This window comes from Notolepis coatsorum (genome assembly GCF_963971535.1).
Source record: "Notolepis coatsorum genome assembly, chromosome: 9".
Lineage (NCBI taxonomy): Eukaryota > Metazoa > Chordata > Actinopteri > Aulopiformes > Paralepididae > Notolepis > Notolepis coatsorum.
The window spans coordinates 123,224,696-123,237,860 of NC_140173.1; the positions used below are offsets into that span (position 1 = coordinate 123,224,696).

Consider the following 13,165-nt stretch of genomic DNA (forward strand, 5'->3'; position numbering starts at 1 on the left):
ATCTATAGGCACATTTTAAGTCCCTCATTACCCCAATCAATCAGATTATATTTCTTTAAATGTGCCAGTAGGCTTAATGGAATGAATAATCAAATGAGATCCTGCTAGCGAATAATAATTATTTCAACTATTTTAGAATAAGTAGATAAAAACAAGCCCAAAGAGTATCTAATTGATACGAATTAATAGATACTTATGAGGATATCTGTACTGTATGCGCTTAGGTATCATGTACTATATAATACATGGTTCCCAAAGTTTTCAAGGTGCGACGCACAGTTTCACTATTAATCAGGTTTTAATCTGTTTCGGACATCATACATAAATGCATTGAATTGATTAACCTTTGGTTTATACCAGTGACACTCATCAAAACGTCAAAGGCTTGCAATTGCTCATTAACTTTTCTCAAGTCATGTCCACATCATCAAATCCGTCAAACAGCGCATCTCCTCAGACATTTTAATCCCAGTTACAATATCACAATAACGTGTGAGTGACAGTGATACAATTCAACAATCCACAGATTCGTCGTAATTCACATCCGCAATCCATGCATAAAGACGCTTCAATTTAGGGCGGCTACGTGGCGTAGTGGGCAAGGCGCTCGCCACGAAATCTGGAGACGCTGGGCTCGCCTGTTCGAGCCCAGCGCTCCACATTTGCTTTCAGTTTAGCTGGTCGTCTGTACTAATACACATTGGCCGTATTAGGGGGTGGGAAACTGATGGGTGGGGATCGGGCGTTGTGGACAGCGACTCCTACAGGTCGGTTGGTGCGCCTGCGCAGTAGAATCAGGAAGTGTCGGGGGCAGCGTGAGCCTCCCACGCGTTACTCCTCGCCACTGAGAGATCGAGCTGCGCAGGTGAAAAGATGCGACTGCTGTTACCTCAAGTACCGGAGGGGACTTGTGCTATGTATGACTTAGTCCACATTGCAGCCGGCTGGTGGGAGGCAAGAAACAGCGTTCGTGACAGGGGAGGGTTGAATTGGATGATACGAAATTGGGATGGGAGAAAATATAGAAAATGGGAGAAAAAGTGGATAAAAAAAAAAGACGCTTCAATTTATGCTTGAATGAAACACAATCCGGGCGCTCCGTTAAGCAAATACATCCACAGCAGAGAATATGAAATGAATCAGAGCCAAACGCCCGATTTTCATTCATTAAAAATATCCCTGCGGGATTCACATTTGCAATGCTCCGTTATTAAAATAACCACATAGTGTGTGTCGCGACTCGCGAGCGCCGTATAGCTATATGACGTGCATTATTTAGGCCAAAGTAAATCCATAGGCTGAATATGATTTATTATCAGCATTTTAGGTATATTATTTTACATTTCAAAAGCCCCCTCTAGAAAAACGAAGCACAAAAACATAATTCAGAATCTGTGAGGAAGGGAGCTGGCATTTTTTGCTAGGGTGTGGCCAGTTTATCCAGCTAACTGAACTAAACTCTGCACTGGAGCAGGTTCAAACTTTTTTATCTGTTGCCATAGTGATTTTGACAAACGCGCGTCGGGGAACCGAAAAGTCTATAGCTTATGTCAAGTTATCTTGAAAATTATCCGGCTAACTCAGTTAGCCAGGTACAAGGAACAGGGCCCAGGTGTTGGCACACAATATCAATACAAAATATAGGCTTGAGGCTAGGCTAGGCTAAAATAGACTTGTTCCGGTCTCCTCAGTTATCTTTCATTCTCATTAGTCTTTCATCATATTTCTGCAGTAATCCTGCCAAAGTATCATTGAATTTACCTTGATATATATTGACGTCAAAGTCTTACCTTTAATACTTTTGTCTGTTTATTTAGACAATAGAAAGCACTGCAGTATCTCAAAAAACAATTCCTCTTGCCAGAATTGCTACCGGAGAAGAGTCTGTACACTGTATGCACTGTATGCACTGTATAGTTTGATCTGAGTGTAATAGAAAATATCTCTGTCTGAACTGTAAAGCAATTTATGTAAAGGGAAAACACAGTTCTCTCCCCCTCTCTACGCAGCTCTGAGAGGCTAGCTGGAGCTGATAATTAGCAAGTGGGCTAGAGTGGTTGTCTTAGCACTTCTCTTTTCTCTCTCTCTTTCACACGCACACATACACACACACACACACACAGTCTGTAGTTGACTTGTCTGTGTGTGGGTGTCTATGTGTGAGTCAGGAGCCCGTGTGATGTAGTACAGTCTCGCTAGGATGATGAGCACCCACCCCGTTTTATCTTTCACCTGTGATCTTTCTGGGCACGGAGGAGAGCTGTTTCAGCAGAGTAGCTGTTGCCTGTCCTGCATCATCCAGCCCCATCCCAATCCCCAGAGCCACCAGCCTTCACTTTTGGCACCACTTCTCATCCTGGCAGCCCGTTGCATCTCTCAAAGGAGAGCGGTTATGCCAGTTCCAAAATCCACAGAACAATTCTGACCTACTGTGAGCATGTATGGCGGGCGCATTGTTGGGTAAGCACTGTCCTTCAACCACCTATCACAGATGCCGTTGTGTTGCTGAGCCAGCCAGTAGCTTGGCATGGCCGATATGATCGATATCCCATGTGTGGAATGATTTAATGCAGCAGAACAAACGTTGCTCCGGTTCCCACTTTTTTCCTCATTCCTCGAGTTTTCTCTCCCGAAGATTAAAAGGGATGTGAAAAAAGCCCTGATAATGAGGGTGTACATTACATTGATGTGTTTCTCTGAGCCATTGTCTCTTCAGTCAGACCACCCCAACTAAAGAGTCTCAGTTACAACCTGCATAAACAAACCGTGGTGACCTCCGCAAACTCTGGATCGTATGCAAACCAGGTTTCTGCTCAAAGACACAATGGGTGCAGCTAAAGGGGGGATGGATGGGAGGTCTGTCGTGCTGCTGGAAGCCTAGCCAATATGTGTGCATTGAAGAGGGTTTCGCATGGAGAAACATGTGTCTGCTAGTTGGCGTAGAAACGACACTTTCATCAAAATCATCTTGCTCATAAAACATAATTTGGTTAAATACATATAGTAAAGTATATAATGCATAATATATATAATACATCCAGTGGCGTATTCATAGCATTTGATTGCAGATATCTTGGTTGGCAAACAGGTGGCTGTAATCATCATCATCATCATCATCATCATCATCATCATCATCATCATCATCATCATCATCATCATTAAACCTTTATTTAAAACTGGTAAAATAATTTACACTACCCTGATTTTCAACGATGACAAGTAGCAGACAGAGTAAAATAACTAAGACACAATTAAAGATTAAAACAAACCTAAAAAAACTGGGGAACTCGCTTAAAATACAAGATAAAAAGTAAACAAATAAAATCAGCTAACACTCTTACAGACTGATACACAGTGGTTAATGATCATGGCTTTGAACTGTGCATTAGGTTGGACGAGTACTGATGTGTGTTGAAGGATGTTCCATGAGTCAGGAGCATCAACACAAAAGGCAGACCTTCCAAGCTCAGAACAAGCTTGAGGGACATTAAACACAAGCCAGTCCTTTGAGCGAGTCAGGTCCAAAGTTCCAATCCAGCAACATTGTGATAAGGTGGTAGCTTACCAATAAGAGCTTTGTAAACAAACACATACCAATGATTATTGCACCTCTACAAGAGAAGACCAGCCAACCTCGTCATACAGGAGACAATGGTGAGTATCGTACCTGGCACCAGTAATGAATCAGAGGGCAGAGCGACTGAGTCAAGAGGCTTAAGAGTGGAAGCAGCAGCATGTCTATAAATAACATCACCATAGTCCAAAACGGATAAAAAAAACTGCTTCAACAATAATTTTCCTACTAATCAAAGGAAAGCTGGTTCTGCTTCTGTACAAGAAGCCACATTTTTATAAGTTTATATTAAATAAAACACCTGCTAATAATGCATTATATAGCCTGCATATACACACAAATGTGTTTCCCGGTTTCAATGGGTTAACAAGCGCTTCCTGAAGGGCATTTTTATCCAAACCAATACTAGACCATCTTTTTAAGAGCAAGGGATGATCAACTGTATCAAATGCTTTAGATAATAGTTACAAAAAGAGAAGCACAGTGTTTATTTATATCTAATGCAGATATCACATCATTTGTAGCTATTGATGATGTTACAAATTATAGGGCTAAGTACTGAGTGACTTGAAACAAAAGATTTAAGCTGATTGAGATTGGACTTTTGCTAAGCAGGGTCATTTGGAGGTAGTAATTATTTAAATAATCAATATCCCCTCCTTTATGTACATGCACATGGACCATTTTCCAAACATTAGGTTATCTGTCCGTTACGATGGAAATATTAAGTATATGCGTTAATTGATAATTGGGTAGACCGTTTTATAAAAAAGAAAATTCAATTTATCCTCATCATGAGGAGAAAAGGGATGAAAGGTGAACTGAGAAGCATGGTTTATGGCGCACACACACACAATCATCATCATCATCATCATCATCATCATCATCATCATCATCATCATAATCATTAATAATGGGCCCTGAGTAAACCTTTTCAAATAAATGTCCAGCCTCTGCAAAATGTTTGTTAAAGGCACATTTTATTCTGATCAGAAATAAAAAAAAAAAAAAAAAAAAAAAAAAAAAAAAAAAAAAAAAAATCAAACAATCATCAAATGAATATGTGTGGACTAGTGAATTAATGGTTTTATTTGAGTTTACTGCCTTCCAAAATGTAGGTCGATTTGAGAACGAGCTAGTAATTTGGTCTAAATAATAATCAGACCTTTTTCATTATATATTTATTTCTGAGTGATCTGTCTAAAAACGATTCAGCAAAGGGCTGAAACCCAAAGAGTGTCTGGCACAAGACCAAGCACAATTCCCTTCAAAGCCTATAGCTTGCGTGAGAACCAGGGAGTTACTCTGTCTTTTATTTATTTTAACTGAGAATGCTTATCAATAATTAAAACAAAGCTTTCTGTAAAAACGTCCAGTGCCACCTGAACATCCAAAATCTAGCCACTAAAATATCAGTCAAAAAAACATGCTCAATGTTTAAGATTTCTTCTTATTACCATTATGATACCATGTTTTCTCCAATCACGCGCCTCTGACATATGCAATAGAGCGGTTATCATTCATTCCTATCTCAAAGACACCACAGGCAATCATTTTGTCAAATGGAAAAAAAAGTAGACCTTGAATAATCTTTAAAATTAGGTCTAGCTGAGTTCAATTTAGTCTACCACTAACCTCCTTAAGATAGTCAGGAGTATCATTTAACTAGTTCAGGTTAGAATCACCCACTAAAATCAGCTCAGCATTGGAATACAGCGAAATTAGTTTTGCTATTGCGTTAATAGAATCTAGATGGGGGGGGGGGTCTATAAACTCCTACTATAACCCCAGAGGTAGGCCCCAACTGAACCCTCAGAGTAATATGTTGAAAACATCTGGGCCTAGTGACAGAATCGAGTACAGTCACAGAACAATCTGACCTTACATAAATAACCACCTCCCCTCCCAACGCTGTCCACTCTATACAAGTCGTAGCCCCTTAAAGCTACAGTACGTCTGAGTCATTGACACTTTTTTTAAGCCAAGATTCACTTAAGATCGGGACATCGGGATCAGTCTCAAGAACTAAAACTATTAATATGATCCAGTTTTTGGAGCCAGCTTAATATTTAGTGAATTATCCCTAGTCCTTTTCTATTCTTAAAGGCGAGTGGGTCAAGTGGAGTGAACGGGAATAGCAACAGAAGGCTGCAGGGGGGTTGCAATTAAATTACACTGAACAATGAGTATGGGTATCTAATGGGGAGATACCCTCTAGGGCAGGGGTCAGGAACCTTTTTGACTGGGAGAGCCATAAAAGCCAAATATTTCTAAATATATTTCATTGAGAGCCATATAGTATTTTTAACGTATAATGAATTAAATATGTCTTACTTTTAATGCGACTTCTGGTGCTGCATGGTTTTGCTGATGGCCTTGTAATCTGGTTCATACGTGGTGAGGTTGAGCTTCATGCAGGCGTTGAGGCTTCCATCAGTTAAACGTGAGCGTAGGTTGGTCTTAATGTTCCTCATATGCAAGAATGACTACCCACATGCATATGTAGAGCCAAACATGGTCAATATACGGCAATACTCACGCTGCATTGTGTGGTATGTCACAGGAAGCTCGTTCCAAGTTTTAAGAATCAGCTGGTCTTCAGGTTGAAGATTTTTAATTTCTGTCCACTTGTGTTCCCTCGCCAGCTCTGCTCACTATATCTTCAGCTACAGATACTATTAGCTGTATCTTCAAAACTAATTTCTGTTTACTTTTAAATGACAGTATTATTAAGAAATATCACAAGTATTAAAAAAAAAAAAAAAAAAAAAAAAAAAAACATTTTTTACTCAAAAAATTCTGGGAGCCATATGCTGTCACCAGAAGAGCCATATATGGCTCGCGAGCCATAGGTTCCCGACCCCTGCTCTAGGGTGACCAAGCGTCCTCTTTTGCCCGGACATGTCCTCTTTTCACGCCTTGTCCGGGGTGTCCGGGGGTTTTATAAATTCATGAAAATGTCCGGGTTTCAAAGACCTGCGGTGCGTAAAACAACGCTCGCCTGACATATCATCATGTACAGATGCAGCCATTAGTCTTCCTAACCATTTTGTGCTGACGAGCGCACAGTGGTCTAACGGCATGGGAATTAATTAGGAAACCAGGTTGTTGTTCTGTTATATGCCCGCCAGGAGGCGCAAAGTCTGTTAACTTCATTAGACAGACGCTACAACGTCCTATGTCTACAGACTGTATGAATTAATGTTGCTGAATTAAAGAATGAATAAGTAGAACGTGTCAAATCAGCAGTCAAAGTGTATATATTAAAACGTGTCGAATCTAACTTCATTAGACGGCCCGACGCACGGCTCTCTGTCCATTCATTTCATCAGAAGAAAGCGATCACAACGCTGTTAGTGTAATGCTTTTTGGTAACAATACGTTTGTTTAAACACGCAATGTTGCTGAATAAAATAATTAAACAGTTAAAACCTGTCAAATCAGCAGTCAATGTGTATTATTTTCAGCATTTTCACGTTTGTTTACCAACGATTTTGTTATTGGTGTACTATAAGATGAAAACATTCTAACTGTGTTTTGAGTGTGAGACCGTGGCACAGTGGCATTATCCGTGTCTCCGAAACACTAATGCTTGTCAAAAAGCTGGTTCAAATCCTGTTTTTTTCTTTTCTATATATATGTATATAATTAATTAATAAAATGAAATGGTGTTCTGCCAACGTGTTTTGGCTAAATACAGTATTGTACATGTACTGTATGTCGTTTTATTAATCTCTTCCTCCCATGTGGTCCATCTGTGGACCGCAAATTACATCACAAATCAGACTGTCTGACAAAAGTATCGTTTTATTTTTCAAACGTATTCAAGTATAAACATCATAACCATGTCACAACAGCAGTTATAATGTATATTATCATCAATACGTTAGTTTACCAATAGGTTAAAGTGTTATTAGATAGATAGTTATTCCTTTTTCCAGACATATTCTCTCCGTGAAATTGCAGTTATCCATTGCTGTTTTCTTTTCATTTGAAAAAGAATTGCCACTTCCGCCTCTGTATCTCACTTTCGGTCACTTTAGTTTCAGTACTCAGCTATGAATGAAAATACGCCGGTATAGTTGCTAAGCTAGCGAACATATTTGCAACCAGACACTCATTGACATTGGCTCATTTTATGTGAAGCACATATAAAAGAACACATTCCCCCCCTACACAGTCAGTTACGTGGTGTCAGTACGAGTGTCGAAATTGTAGGTGAAAAATAGTAAATTGTGCACCTTCACTGTCTGCCTCCACCTGGTTTCATTTATATTTTTCAAGATAAACATGATTTATTCCATTCATGTCTTGATTGTAATGGATCTTTTTTTGTGTGGCATATTTTATAAAAAAATATTATTAACACCTTTGAAAAATGTGATCTAGCAGGGGTAAATGGCAAATATTAAATACGTACAGTATGCTGTATAGATTGCTTGTAATTGAGATAAAGTTCACATCTGTTGAGTATTTTTACAAGAACTTTTATGGCTTTATTGTTTTAAAATCCCAATATTGTTGTGGGTCTACCAGACTCGTGAACACTGTTACAACACAAGGTTAACCTTTAACTACCACACGACAAATGGTTAACCCTTTCACAACCACACTACAGAAGGTTAACCCTTTCACTACCACACTACAGACAGTTAACCGTCTGTAGTGGTGTGGTAGTGAAAGGTTAACCTTCTGTAGTGTGGTAGTGAAAGGTTAACCTTCTGTAATGTGGTAGTGAAAGGGTTAATGTGACAGGGGTTGTACGACAGGCTCCCCTGCAGTGTTCTATTGTCTTTCTGTCCCTGCTGCCTGAGTGAGTGTGGTCTGACGTAGCACGGAATTGGTCAAGTGAGGTGGCATTCGAACGGCAACAAATAGATCTTTCAAACAGTATATTATATGTTTGGCGAAAAATGCAACCCCGAGCCGCTAGATGCTCGCAAAGTGCCGCGACTTGTGCGTGTTCAGCGCACGTGCATGATGGCCCGACGCGATAGTCCACCTGTTAAGATTAAAACGCACATGGACAAGCTGTGCAAGGTGAGAGTTCGTCTGCAGAGTTTACCGAATTCTTTGTTTGGAAAAAAGACATTTCCAGACTCTGACACTGCCAAATTATTATATTTGGTTCATGGTGCCTCAAAATGTTTTTGGTTTGATATATATATAATAAACATAGGTAATAAATATGTAATGTTCACTAATATAATAATAATAATAATAATAATAATAATAATAATAATAATAATAATAATAATAATAATAATAATAATAGATCAAATTTCTATAGCGCCTTTCATAGAACCCAAGGTCGCTTGAACCCAAGGTCGCTTGAAGTTATGCAAATGTGCAAATTCAAAACTGCATAGTGCACTTTTAAAAATAATTAGATTAGTATCTTTGTGAGGTTATACTGTTTATTATTTACATTGGAAATATACTGTAAAGAGATAATTTGTAAGACTTGAAAAGAGAGCTATTATTTTGTTACAGGTTGATTTTTAAGTTATTCTTGTGCCATTGAGATTTGTCAGAGAGATTTTAGGCATAATGAAATATGTTGATTGTTGAGTAACTTTGGTTTGGTGTGTCTTTGGTTATAGAGAGATATTATTGTGTTATATAAAATAAATAATATAATCATTTTCTATACAGAGGAGGCATACTTTAAATATAGTATAACAATAAGGCATATTTGAGTAAACTTTGAGTATCATTATGTATCTCGAGGCTGGGGCCAGCATGTCCTCTTTTTTGGAAATCAAAATATGGTCACCAGTCTACACCAATACATATTTGAGCCTGGAATCAAGCTCCGACCATTACTGCCCACATAAACACAACCTATGTGACAGCACAGCTGTTAGTGAACATCCGGGTCACCTCTAATAAGACACAGACACAGTATACCCTTCATGTCTATCTATACATAGAAGCCTTTGATCTAGGATAGATTCCTACTGCCTTCTGCCATTATATGAATTCACTGTGAATGTAGGTATGCAGACTATAACCATACAAGAGGTCTGTATAGAGGACCGCGACAAATCTGGAGTACTGTAGTTATGTTCGGCGCTGCATGTGTGATGGCTTTCAACACATGCATATCAAACGCAGGGATGCCGGATCCCACTACAGTATGTTGGTTTCCTTTATACTGGTTGCGTGTGTCGGGTTTGATTTGATTTATGATTTATCTGATAATGCTGTCATACCGACCACTATAATTGAACCCTTGCATCGAAGAGCCATAGTCTGGTTTGAAATGTTTTGGATGACCCACGTGTTTGCAGTTGTGAAGTTCATCTAAATCACTTGGAGTGTGAATGTGATGAATCACAAGAAACCACTCAACCCACAACTGACTATGACTGAACACAACACTCTAACTTACCATGTTTAGATAATAACGTTTGAAAACATTGTTCCTCTGAAAACTTAAAATGGACTTATATGGTTCTTGGTCTGGTTCCTTTTCTAAACAATGAAAGAAGTAGTATAGTTTCTCCAGCATACAAACCAGTGGCACCCATATACTGTATTCTACTGCAGTGGGTTTTAAATTAACCCAAGACAGGTTTTATTTAGACCATCCATTGGTCTCAGATGGCAGCTTAGTTTCTCCTCCCATGCTAGCTGTGATCCAGGTCATGCGACCAGGTTTAAAGGGCGAAGTTGCAACATCTTTCCCCCCCCCTCTTGTGTACCACAGTAATGATATTACAACAATTATACTTCAGCCAAACCATAGTCTTCCCGTGCAGTGGCGGACTCAGGCTGTTTGAAGGGCAGGGGCGAAAAGAAGAAAAGGGCACCTACTGCACAACATGGGACCCCCATCATTGAGCAAAAAGATATGATGTGTCATGTATGGTGAGATAGTCTTCATCCTTGATTAAGATTAACATTAGAATAACATAGACAATCCAGATTAATAGTATAACCACACCTCTATGATAAAAACTCACAGGGAACAATACACCTTTCAAATGTTTATTTCACCTCATTGTCATGGTGTTTGAAAAGTAGATTTATCATGGTGTTTAAAAGTAAATTATCATGGTGTTTGAAAAGTGGATTTATCATAGTGTTTGAAACTTAGATTTATCATGGTGTTTGAAAAGTAGATTATCATGGTGTTTGAAGGCCCAAACCATTGCTGCAGTGGTAGCCTACATTTCTCAATGCTAAAGATATCAGTGAGGAATATAAATATTTTGGAAACGCATATATTTACAACACATATTTTACAGGATATAAAACAGTTTAACAGTTAAAGTTAATTTGAGTGCCGTTGAGCTTCTTCCTTTCTCTCTCCTAACTCTCCTTCTCTCCTCATGTACTCCCCTTCTCTCCTCTCCTTCTCTCCTCATGTCCTCTCCTCTCATTCTCTCATCCTGTCTTCTCATTCTCTCTTCTATCTCTCCCTCCCCCCTCTCTATCTTCCCCATTCTCTCCATTAAAGTTAATATATTGTACCTGGATACTGGCTGGATCAGTGGGATATAGGAGAGCATTCAAGTTATTTGATTCGTTTGAATCATTTCTCTCCCTATCATCATTTTCATCCTCGCTTTCTTTAGCATCTCCATGACCGTCTTTCATCATCATTTCTCTCCATAACATCATCTGCATTCTCTTTCCTCAACTTCTTCATCATTTCTCTCCATAGAATCATCTGCATTTTCTCTTTCCTCCACTTCTTCATAATTTCTCTCCATAGAATCATCTGCATTTTCTCTTTCCTCCACTTCTTCACCATCTCTCTTCCTGATATCATTATTTCCGTCTTGAATATATCCATCTTCATTGTCTGTACTGTCTTTATCTAAGGTGGAGCAAATAATACTTGTTTTATAATAGTAATATAATTGTACTGTATATAATATTCGTACTGTGGGCTACAATGTTATAATTGTATTATAAAATAATATGTCATATAGCACTACCACCACTAGCCCTCTTGCCTTGATTGAAATAAAAAGGGTCTATGGTTGGTCAATTTAAATGTTTAAGACACATTTTTCTGTCCAAAATAAGCATTATTGACCATGTTAGCACCAGATTCTCAGTTATACTCCAAACTATGGCTCTGTGAGACAAGCTTGTACACGTATCTAGTAGTGAGGACTTACAAATACATACCTGTATCCTTATCTCCTCCCTTACTATTGTTGCTTTGGACCCAATTTTTCAAAGAGCATTTTTCAGCTGCTTTTTAATATTCTTCCGATTTCTTTCTCTCCTTGGCATTCTGTAATCATAGAATATAGGCCAATGCTAAACCCACTTCTTATCAGTTGGGGGCCCACATGTGGGCTCTAGTTCCGTCAATCATTTGGCGATTTCTAAAATGATTGGACAGGGTTGTAGCCAATGAGTGTGGCTTTCCAATGATACCCCACCTGGGGATGTACGAATCAGGGATCTAGGTGAAAAGTCACAAGCGAAAACAGGAAGAGAAAAACCGCAGAATTAGTTGACGTCTATGAGAAAACTGAGCTTTTCTTTTGTACACAGTTTACCAAAATCACTCCTAATCACTCATTTCTGAACGGATCTTTATGATCTACATAAGACTTCAGGCTATGGATCTCGGGTGTTTTTTAAGCCTCCAGCCATTCTGGGGAAATACTACTTCTGGACTACTACAGAAAAACGTGAGTAACAAGTTTTTCTACAACTCAAGTTCAGACCTATGTTACTCTATTTCATTAGCACTAAAGGTGAGTTTTCCTTATTGTATCAGAAACTCCAGAATGTCATCTTTCAAAAGAGACCAGGTTCATGCATGTGGTATAAGTATAAAGTATAGTATTTTGGTTTGCAAAAAATGTATGCAGTCCTCAAAAACGAAAACTAAAATGGCCAATTTTGGGGTTTACTACTCTTAAATTAGCTTTAAAAAGCAATTCACACAGAACTTTAAAGTGCTATCATGGGTATATTTTGTGCAAATAATCCTAAAATAATTTGTACATTTTATTTCTAAATTGAGAACACAGGTTAGCATAGAATCAGCTAAGCAAGGTACCTGTTTAATTAGCTAGCTACAGTAGTAATACAGCTAGCCTAGGCTAAAACATACTGCCATCAATAAAAGCACTTGCAGTGTACAAAGATTGAGTTTGTTTTACCAATTATGCATTACTAAATACTAATAGTGTATTTAGTAATGCATAATTGGTAAAAACAAACTCAATATTTGCTACTTCAAAGAAAGCTTGATGTATTACCTACCTCACACACAGCAGTAGGATGCAGGGTTACAGCTCAGACTGCATTAAACCCTCTGGCATCTGAACATTCAAGAGGGGATGTGTCTAAAACTGAACATTTAAATGGATGGAATATTGTAGTGACAGGGCTGCTCAGAGTTGTAGCTAACACTTTTGCGTGACATTATTTAACCGTCTGGGTCAAGTTTAGACCATTGGAAGGGCACCAATGGGCACGTCCTCTCGCTTTTGCTATACTCAAAAGGGCACTTTAGGTTTAGCGCAATGTTTTCAACTGTGGGGGCACATGGTCAAGTTTAGACCATTGGAAGGGCACCAATGGGCACGTCCTCTAGTTTTTGCCACTCAAAAG

General features: G+C 38.7%; 1 protein-coding gene across 2 annotated transcripts in view; it reads right to left on the bottom strand.

The window, feature by feature from the left end:
* LOC311234064 (E3 ubiquitin-protein ligase NEURL1-like) overlaps positions 1–13,165 on the bottom strand; it is a 68,080-nt gene that overhangs the window by 4,521 nt on the left and 50,394 nt on the right. The window lies entirely within an intron of this gene.